Source organism: Dendrobates tinctorius, unplaced genomic scaffold, assembly GCF_039654945.1.
Source record: "Dendrobates tinctorius isolate UK_male_01 unplaced genomic scaffold, ASM3965494v1 ptg000031l, whole genome shotgun sequence".
NCBI lineage: Eukaryota > Metazoa > Chordata > Amphibia > Anura > Dendrobatidae > Dendrobates > Dendrobates tinctorius.
In genome coordinates, this window is record NW_027361699.1 from 13086644 (window position 1) to 13097500 (window position 10857).

Consider the following 10857-nt stretch of genomic DNA (forward strand, 5'->3'; position numbering starts at 1 on the left):
TATTTTAATAAATAATTTAAAAAACAGAATGGTGTCCCCCTCATTTTTGACATCCAACCTTGCAAAAGCTGACAGATGGGTGCTGATATTCTCAGGCTGGTAAGGAGCCATGGATATTGGCCCCCCAGCCTAAAAATAGCAGCTTGAGAGCTGCCCAAAAAAGACATATCTATTAGATGCGCCAATACTGTCGATTTGCCTTGCCCTGTAGCGGTGGCAAGTGGGGTTCATATTTGTGGGGGTTGATGTCTCTTTTGTATTGTCCGGTGACATCAAGCAAGCAGCTTAGTAATGGAAAGGCATCTATAAGACACCTATCAATTACTAATCCTATTGTTGTATGGTAAGTAAAGTCACAGCAAGAATAAAGTCCTTTATTTGAAATAAGACTAAACACAGTTTTCCATTTTTATTTAAATACCTAATTCCAGCAAAGCCCTCGTTCTCCTGTAATAAAAGTAAAATAAAAACACAACATACCATACCTTTCTGATGTTCTGTCCCACGCCGTAATCCATGTCTAGGTGATAAACAGTTTTCAACCTGGATTTTGCCAAGATGCGACTGTCCAGGCTGACAACCAATGGTGACTGAAATGCAGTGAGCGCAGCCTCAGAGACCGGTGGTGATGTCATTGAGGTTACGTCCAGTCACTGAAACTCCATTCCCAGCCGGGCTGAACTGTGGTGACATTGGTGAGATCCCCACTAGCACCGTGAGAAAAACTCTCCTGGTGCTAGCGGGTATGTCACCGAGGTCACGGCAGTTCAGCCCGGCTGGGAATGGAGCCTCACTGATCGAATGTAATCTCTATTACATCACCCCCCCTTCTATGAGGCTGCACTTGCAGCCGTTCAGTCATCAGTGGTTTTCAGTAGAGATGAGCGAATTTGTTCGAAAAAAGATCGCCAAACATAAATTGAGCACGAATATGGCACATTCGGATTTGTGATCGTAAATCCGAACAAAATTTTATAAAATCAGTAAAAAAAATTGATAACATTTGGTAAAAGTGTGGGAAAATATTTGTGTTGCCACCAAAATATTTTCCGCACTTCAGCAACGATAATGTTGGTGTATCATAAGCTGCTTAGCACATAATTTGGCTAAAAAAATGTGAGCCCAATCACCAACATCAAGGTAATCTCATGGATCGAATGAATCCCTAACCTAACTGCCTAGTGTGAACACTTACCTCTGGCTAATAACTTGGTAAAGCCTATATCTATAGGAAGATTGGAACCAAATGTGATTGGATGTAATTAAAACCACAGCTTGAAGGGCAGAGTGATCAGTCAGAAAGCTAGCATACAAACAACAGAAAAACTGACGGCACATCAAGAACTAGTCTGAATAGGTGCATACCAAAAAGCAGCTTACATTTAAAAATGAGGAAATGGTTGCACTCAATTGCATTAAGGCATATCAATGTAAAATACAAGAAGTGTGAATAGCGTAATGGCTTTTGAAATTTAGGAAAAACACATGAGATTACATTGACGCTGGTGAATGGGCTCACATTTTTTTGCCAATTTTTGTGCTAAACATCTCATGTGTTTTTTTTTCTAAATTTCAAAAGCCATTATGCTATTCACACTTCTTTGTATTTCACATTCATATGCCTTAATGCAATTGAGTGCAACCATTTGCTCATTTTGATGTGTAAGCTGTTTTTTGGAATGCACCTGTTCAGACTACATTAGTTCTTGATGTGTCGTCAGTAGTGTTGAGCGATACCTTCCGATATCGGGAAATATCGGATTGGATTGGATCGGACCGATACCACAAAAATATCGGGTTATCGCCGATTCCAATACCGGAAACCAATGCAAGTCAGTGGGACACAAATATCGGAATGAAAATAAACCCTTTCTTTCCTTGCACATCCAGTTTGGGAGGGGGGGAGAGTGTGGGCGGTGCACGGGAGGAGACTGTGTGTTTCTGTGTGTGTGGATGGGGTCTGTACGGGCCTCTCGGGGGTCTGTGCGTGCGGGCCTGCTGGGGGTCTGTGCGGGCCTGCCGGGGGTCTGAGTGGGCTGCCGGGGGTCTGTGCGGGCTGCCGGGGGTCTGTGCGGGCCTCTCGGAAGTCTTTGTGTCTGTGTGCAGGCATCTTCCGATGGGACTACAAGTCCCATCGGGCTATGCCTGCTACAATGACAGTGATTGACACATTAGCCAATGAAGGGACAGTAGTAATCCCATCTTCCGGCTAATGTGTTTAATGTAAAAAAAAAAAACCCACAAACATACATACTACATACATACATACATACTACATACAACATACATACTACATACAACATACTACATGCATACTACATACTACATACATACATACTACATACATACTACATACAACATAGATACTACATACAGTGGGGCAAAAAAGTATTTAGTCAGTCAGCAATAGTGCAAGTTCCACCACTTAAAAAGATGAGAGGCGTCTGTAATTTACATCATAGGTAGACCTCAACTATGGGAGACAAACTGAGAAAAAAAAATCCAGAAAATCACATTGTCTGTTTTTTTTTCATTTTATTTGCATATTATGGTGGAAAATAAGTATTTGGTCAGAAACAAAATTTCATCTCAATACTTTGTGATATATCCTTTGTTGGCAATGACAGAGGTCAAACGTTTTTTGTAAGTCTTCACAAGGTTGCCACACACTGTTGTTGGTATGTTGGCCCATTCCTCCATGCAGATCTCCTCTAGAGCAGTGATGTTTTGGGCTTTTCGCTTGGCAACACGGACTTTCAACTCCCTCCAAAGGTTTTCTATAGGGTTGAGATCTGGAGACTGGCTAGGCCACTCCAGGACCTTGAAATGCTTCTTACGAAGCCACTCCTTCGTTGCCCTGGCGGTGTGCTTTGGATCATTGTCATGTTGAAAGACCCAGCCACGTTTCATATTCAATGCCCTTGCTGATGGAAGGAGGTTTGCACTCAAAATCTCACGATACATGGCCCCATTCATTCTTTCATGTACCCGGATCAGTCATCCTGGCCCCTTTGCAGAGAAACAGCCCCAAAGCATGATGTTTCCACCACCATGCTTTACAGTAGGTATGGTGTTTGATGGATGCAACTCAGTATTCTTTTTCCTCCAAACACGACAAGTTGTGTTTCTACCAAACAGTTCCAGTTTGGTTTCATCAGACCATAGGACATTCTCCAAAAACTCCTCTGGATCATCCAAATGCTCTCTAGCAAACTTCAGACGGGCTCGGACATGTACAGGCTTAAGCAGTGGGACACGTCTGGCACTGCAGGATCTGAGTCCATGGTGGCGTAGTGTGTTACTTGTGGTAGGCCTTGTTACATTGGTCCCAGCTCTCTGCAGTTCATTTACTAGGTCCCCCCGCGTGGTTCTGGGATTTTTGCTCACCATTCTTGTGATCATTCTGACCCCACGGGGTGGGATTTTGCGTGGAGCACCAGATAGAGGGAGATTATCAGTGGTCTTGTATGTCTTCCATTTTCTAATTATTGCTCCCACAGTTGATTTCTTCACTCCAAGCTGGTTGGCTATTGCAGATTCAGTCTTCCCAGCCTGGTGCAGGGCTACAATTTTGTTTCTGGTGTCCTTTGACAGCTCTTTGGTCTTCACCATAGTGGAGTTTGGAGTCAGACTGTTTGAGGGTGTGCACAGGTGTCTTTTTATAATAATAACAAGTTTAAACAGGTGCCATTACTACAGGTAATGAGTGGAGGAAAGAGGAGACTCTTAAAGAAGAAGTTACAGGTCTGTGAGAGCCAGAAATCTTGATTGCTTGTTTCTGACCAAATACTTATTTTCCACCATAATATGCAAATAAAATGAAAAAAAACAGACAATGTGATTTTCTGGATTTTTTTTTCTCAGTTTGTCTCCCATAGTTGAGGTCTACCTATGATGTAAATTACAGACGCCTCTCATCTTTTTAAGTGGTGGAACTTGCACTATTGCTGACTGACGAAATACTTTTTTGCCCCACTGTACATACATACTACATACAATACATTCATGCAATACATACATATAGACATACAGTACATATAACATAAAGTACATACTCACCATCACTTGTCACTTTGATCCCCGAAGCCAGTGTCATCTGTAAAAAATATTAAAATAACAAACAATATACTCCCTGATCTGCAGAAATCCACGAGTGTCACACGACGATCTCCTGTGGCTAACAGCAGCATCAGCTGATGCGACCGCTCTCAAGGGGCTCCAGGAATACAATGACGGGAGGAAGGTATCCTTCCGCATTGTATTCCTCCGCCACTGTAAAAAAATAGTCCCTAGTCTCACTTTTGGCATTGCTGTGTGAGAAAGTTCCCACGCAGCTTTTGCCATAAAGTGAGACCAGTGAACCAAAGTAACCTCTCAGTGATGCACTGCAGGAGCCATTGTCTCCTGTCAGTCTGTCACTGAAGGTCCTATAGATGTCACTGTTCTATAGGGGAGATCGTTGTGGGACACTCGTGGATTTCTGCGGATCAGGGAGTATATTGGTTGTTTGTTATTTTAATATTTTTTACAGATGACACTTGCTTCGGGGATCAAAGTGACAAGTGATGTGAGTATGTACTCTATGTTATATGTACTGTATGTCTATATGTGTGTATTGTATGAATGTATTGTATGTAGTATGTATGTTGTATTTATGTAGTATGTAGTATGTATGTAGTATGTATGTTTGTGTTTTTGTTTTTTTTACATTCAACACATTAGCCGGATGATGGGACTACTACTGTCCCATCATTGGCTAATGTGTCAATCACTGTCATTGTAGCAGGCATAGCCCGATGGGACTTGTAGTCCCATCGGACGATGCCTGCACACACACACAACCCCCGACAGACCCCCGGCAGCACGCACAGACTCCCGGCAGGCCTGTACAGACCCCCGGCAGGCCTGCACAGACCCCCCACGGTCACGCACAGTGTCCGCCCATGCACAGCCCACACTCCATTATAACGCATCATGATTACATCATTTCAGCATGCCTAACAGGATGTGCCCACACCCTCAACCGGCTCATTGCATTATGGGAACTTCCGATTCCGGTATTCGATATTAAAAAAATATTGGAACTCCGTATCGGAACTCCAATACCGCGAATATCGGCCGATACCCGATATTTGCAGTATCGGAATGCTCAACACTAGTCGTCAGTTTTCTTTAATTAGGTGTGTCATAAGCTCATAAGCATTTGTTACGTGTTTGATGAGGGGAGAGGGTTTGCAGAGCTCAGACATGCAGTGTTTTTGTAAGCACAGCAAAACAGTAATTTGTTTTTTCCTAACTTTAGTATGCACATTGCGGCTAACCAATCAGGGTGCAAGAAACACCCACAATGTCCTGACACAACAGCTTGTGTCACTGGCTGCTGAAAGCACATGTCCCTCTGCATATAAATATCGAACATCTTGTTTTAGCGCCATTTTGAACCTGATACAGTGCAGAGAGGCTGCTCCTGATGCTGTAACTGTTTGCATCAAAATTTGAGCTATTTAGATAGGCGGTTTTATATCAGTCAGATAGTGATATTGTGCTCTATGCACGAGTATAGCATCCTAAATAATATCATTTCAGTAGCTAATTGTGAAAAGCCTGCTGTATCCCACATTGTAGCTAGTTAGATAGGTGGTTGCATATCAGTCAGATAATGTAGCTAGAAACTGTCCAGTGTGGCTGTAAAATTTACCAATCAGATATTTTTTTTTGGGGGGGGGGCATTACTGAGGTTTTCAGACAAAGCCGCCAAGGCACATGTCCTACAAGTGTGTTGTGCATTGCTCCTATTGTGCTCCATGCACACGTATAGCATTCTAAATAATATTTCAGCAGGTAAATGTGAAAGAGCCTGCTGTATCCCACATTGCAGCTAGTTAGATAGGTGGTTGCATATCAGTCAGATACTGCATATAGCTAGTGTCCAGTGTGGCTGTTAAATTTACCTTCCAGCCCTTTTTTTCCTTTTTAGACCATACCGAGGTGCACAAGCAAGTCCAGCAGAGCACGTGTTGTGCACGGCTTCTATTGTGCTCCATGCACAAGTATAGCATTCTAATTCACATGTAGCTAGTGAAAATATATTAAACAGCCTGCTGTATCCCACATTATCATTAAGTGTTGTGGTTAAAAAAAACTGTCTGCAGACTTTAGGCACGTACATAAAAGTTATAATTTTTTCTGTTGCTTGATGTGAAACAGCCTGCTTTATCCCATGCAGTCATTTTGTGGTGGTAATAATAACCTGTCTGCAGACATAAGGCACATTAAAACAAAATTATAATTTTTCAGCTGCAAAAAGTTTGACAACAAGAGGCCACAAACAAATTCTTCTATTATTAAAGTGATACAGTAGGGGAGTCGGGACCTCACTTGAAAAATAGTTTGTAGCATCTAGTGTGTTATAGAGGCCTGATTCTTTGTCCAAGAAAAAATTCTTCTGTTATTAACGTCCTACAGCAAGGAACCAGAGTATAAAAATAGTGTGTAGCATCGACTGTGTTCTAGAGGCTTGATCCTTGGTTAAAAAAAAAATTCTTCTGTTATTAACGTCCTACAGCAAGGAACCAGAGTATAAAAATAGTGTGTAGCATCGACTGTGTTCTAGAGGCTTGATCCTTGGTTAAAAAAAAAAATTCTTCTGTCATTAACCTCCTGCAGTAAACAACCTACCTTTAAAAAGAGTTTGTGTGCATCTAGTGTGTTATAGAGGCCTAATCCTTGGTCGTCCAAAAACAAATACTTCTGTTATTAACCCTCCGTCAGGAACAATATTTGCACTAACTCGTAATGGAACAATGTGCCTGTCAAGCGCAGGCTAGAAAAATGCCTAGAATATCTAATTTTCTCAATTTCAGTGATCTAAAAGTGATCAGAGACCTTCATAGGGATGTAATAAAAGAGACTACACATTATCAGGTGCAAAACAAACCCATTTACTCAACATAAAAGTAATAACTTTGATATACACAAATTTCAAAACTCCTGAGAAGTACACTTTCATTTGTAAGAAAATCTGCCTTATTTATATGAAATATCCACAAACCTTTCTCTATCAATTCATAAAACAAGCTAAATAAACAATAGTAATGACTAAAAACATTACATACCGTTCTTATGTGATGTGTTCGGGACCAATGAGCCTGAGAAGCCAGCACAGCTATATCTTCCTTCCTGAAGCTCTGCAGACCAACTGTGGTATCAGGTTTCACACAGCAGCTAGAGCCAGGAGACTATCTAGAGGGAGGGGGTTTCCTGAAAATCTGGTGAGAAGGGAGAAATGAAAGTAGAAGAGCTGTGCCTGTCAGATCCATTGTTCCTGACGGAGGGTTAATGTCATACAGTAAGGGACCTGAGTTTAAAATAGTTTGCTGCATCTAGTGTGTTACAGAGGCCTGATATATAGGCCACAAACAAATTCTTCAGTAAGGGATCTGACTTGAAAAATAGTTTGTAGCATCTACTAAGTTATAGAGGCCTGATCCTTGGTCCCTCAAGAAATTATCCTGTTATTAACATCCTACAGTAAGGGACCAGAGTTTAAAAATAGTTTGTAGCATCTTGCGCGTTCTAGAGGCCTAATCCTTGGTCCAAAAAAAAATACTTGAGTTATTAACGTCATACAGTAAGGGACCGGAGTTTAAAAAGAGTTTGTAGCATCTAGTGTGTTATAGAGACCTGATCCATAGGCCACAAAAAAGTCTTATGTTATTAATAATAATAATAATAATAATAATAATAATAACAATAATCTTTTTTATATAGTGCTCACATATTCAGCAGCGCTTTATAGTTTAACAGTTTCAAACACAACAGTCATAATGTTAAATATACTTATTTTCGTATATTTATTTATTCAGGACTTGTTACCAGATGTGATACTCTAAAGAAAATATCACAATGTTTCTTATAAAAAAATGTTGTGGTTTATTGCATTGTCCACCAAAAAGCATCATTACAGGAAAACATAAAAATTGGTGAAAAAGTTACAAAGAGATTGTCCATTTGTTCACAGCAAAGCTTGTTCCACTTCTTTCCTGGGATCCTGAATGTGTCAGTACAGGGGCGTAACTAGAACTGATTGGGCCCCATAGCAAACTTTTAAACGGGGCCCCCTCAAAAACACACCCCCTCAAAGACATACCCCTTTCTAGATGCACCCCCTTCAAGACGCACCCTCTTACGGATAATGCATACTAGAGTTGGCTGAGTGGCTGGTCTGTCATTAATTAAGCTGAGACAGTGAGGGTTGCCTGCCTTCCTCCGCTCAAATCGACCTCCAGGAACTACATTTCCCAGAGGTCCATGTGGCAGGCAGCTCTGCAAAGAGCTAATAGACAGCGAGGGCTCAGGGAAGGGGTGGGACTGAACTAGTCTGAAGCAATACACTGGCTGCAGGCAGGGAGGCGGGCCCAATATGTGCTTCGCTCCGCACAGCAGGCACAGAAATGCAGCGTAGGCTGCGAAATCATAGTGTACATTTTTTCCACCGGGGCCCTGGATCCCCTACACTACACACACCGGGCCGGCGGGCCCCCAAGGCAGCATTGGCCACAGCACCCACCGGAGCGCCGCAGTAATGTACCGTATATACTCGTGTATAAGCCGACCCGTGTATAAGCCGACCCCCCAAATTTTGTCACAAAAAACTGGGAAAGCTTATTGACTCGCGTATAAGCCTAGGGTGGAAAATGCCGAAGCTACTGGTAAATTTAAAAAAAAAAAATGGGCCCCATAAGATGCTCCATAAAGTTCATGATGGGTTTCATAAGATGCTCCATACAAAAATATGCCTAATAATGCAGCACAGTGAATAATGGTGGCCCTATAACATGCTCCATAATAACATATGCCCCATATAATGCTGCAGTGATTGGTGGCCCATTATAATGCTGCACAGTCATTTGTGGCCCCTTGTAATGCTGCACAGTGATTAATGACCCCTTGTAATGCTGCATAGTGATTAGTGGCCCCTTGTAATGCTGCAGTGATTGGTGGCCCTTTGTAATGCTGCACAGTGATTATTGTCCCCTTGTAATGCTGCACAGTGACTGGTGGCCCCTTGTAATGCTGCAGTGATTAGTGGCCACTTGTAATGCTGCACAGTGATTAGTGGCCCCTTGTAATGCTGCAGTGATTAGTGGCCCCTTGTAATGCTACACAGTGATTAGTGGCCCCTTGTAATGCTGCACAGTGATTGGTGGTCCCTTGTAATGCTGCAGTGATTAGTGGCCCCTTGTAATGCTGCACAGTGATTGGTGGCCCCTTGCAATGCTGCACAGTGATTATTGGCCCTTGTAATGCTGCACAGTGATTAGTGGCCCCTTGTAATGCTGCACAGTGATTATTGGCCCCTTGTAATGCTGCAGTGATTAGTGGCCCCTTGTAATGCTGCATAGTGATTAGTGGCCCCTTGTAATGCTGCACAGTGATTAGTGGCCCCTTGTAATGCTGCACAGTGATTATTGGCCCCTTGTAATGCTGCAGTGATTAGTGGCCCCTTGTAATGCTGCATAGTGATTAGTGGCCCCTTGTAATGCTGCACAGTGATTAGTGGCCCCTTGTAATGCTGCACAGTGATTAGTGGCCCCTTGTAATGCTGCAGTGATTAGTGGCCCCTTGTAATGCTGCACAGTGATTAGTGGCCCCTTGTAATGCTGCACGGTCATTAGTGGCCCCTTACAATGCTGCTGCCGCTGTCTCAATTAAAGGAAAAAAAAACCTATATACTCACCTTGTCCCTGCAGCTGCTGCTCCATAGCATTGCCGACCCTGCACAGTGACTGTTCAGGCAGAGGGCGCCTGCTAACTACGTCATGGCGCCCTCTGACCTGAATGTCACTGCCAGAGGAAGCAAGACAGCAGAGTGATGCGCATCGGTGGAATGGGGGACAGGTGAATATGGCTCCCTCCGTTATACTCACCTCTCCTGCATGTCTCTTGCAGCCCCCGTGCTTATTCCATCTCAGCGCTGTTCTTCCTGCTTTCAGTGTCCACGTGGTGCCGCTCATTACATATGCGCATATGTAATGAGCGGCCGCTGCAGGCAGGACGAACACTGCTGAGAAGATGGAATAAGCAGGGGGGGCTGCAAGAGACATGCAGGAGATGTGAGTATGCACTTAATTGCACTACCCGGGTAGCGCCGATCGGAGCTGGGGACCCGGGACCCTATATAGGCCGGGCCCCAAAGCAACCGCTTCGGCTGCTAACCCGGTAGTTACGCCAGTGAGTCAGTCTCTGTCAGGAGCATCTCTGCAAGCAACACATAATTAACTTACATACCACTTGTTCCTTCATTGTAGTGTCAGAGTAAAATGTCTCTGGAGTGTGTAGAAGAGAGTGCGACCCCACCTTTGGGTCATGTTATATACATCCCATAGAGCACATGTTCTCTCTATATATGGGGTTGACATTTACCATGAGCTAAATTTACAGAACGAACCTGTCAGCTAAAAGAAATGTGCTCGGTGCAGAACTGAAAATAAGAATATAAATCAATAATTAATATTTAACACATAATTAACAACGTTAACAATACAATAATTAAAGCAAAATAAGATGACCCTGCTCATACATGTGTGTATGTACAATGATGCTTCTGCCATCTTGAGGGAGTGAGGGATAGATAGAGATAGTGAATGGGCTACACTCACACAAACTTACACATAAAATGACCTTGATTAGGGAACGTGAATGGCTGCTCTGAACAAATATGTTTTGAGGGAGCGCATAAAACGAGCGATCGGATAGGCTGATAGACAGAAATGAGGGAGGAAATGTAAGGTGGTGCCACACTGTGGAGAGCGCTATCCGTGAGAACAAGTACTTTGAATTGGATCCTATAGTGTA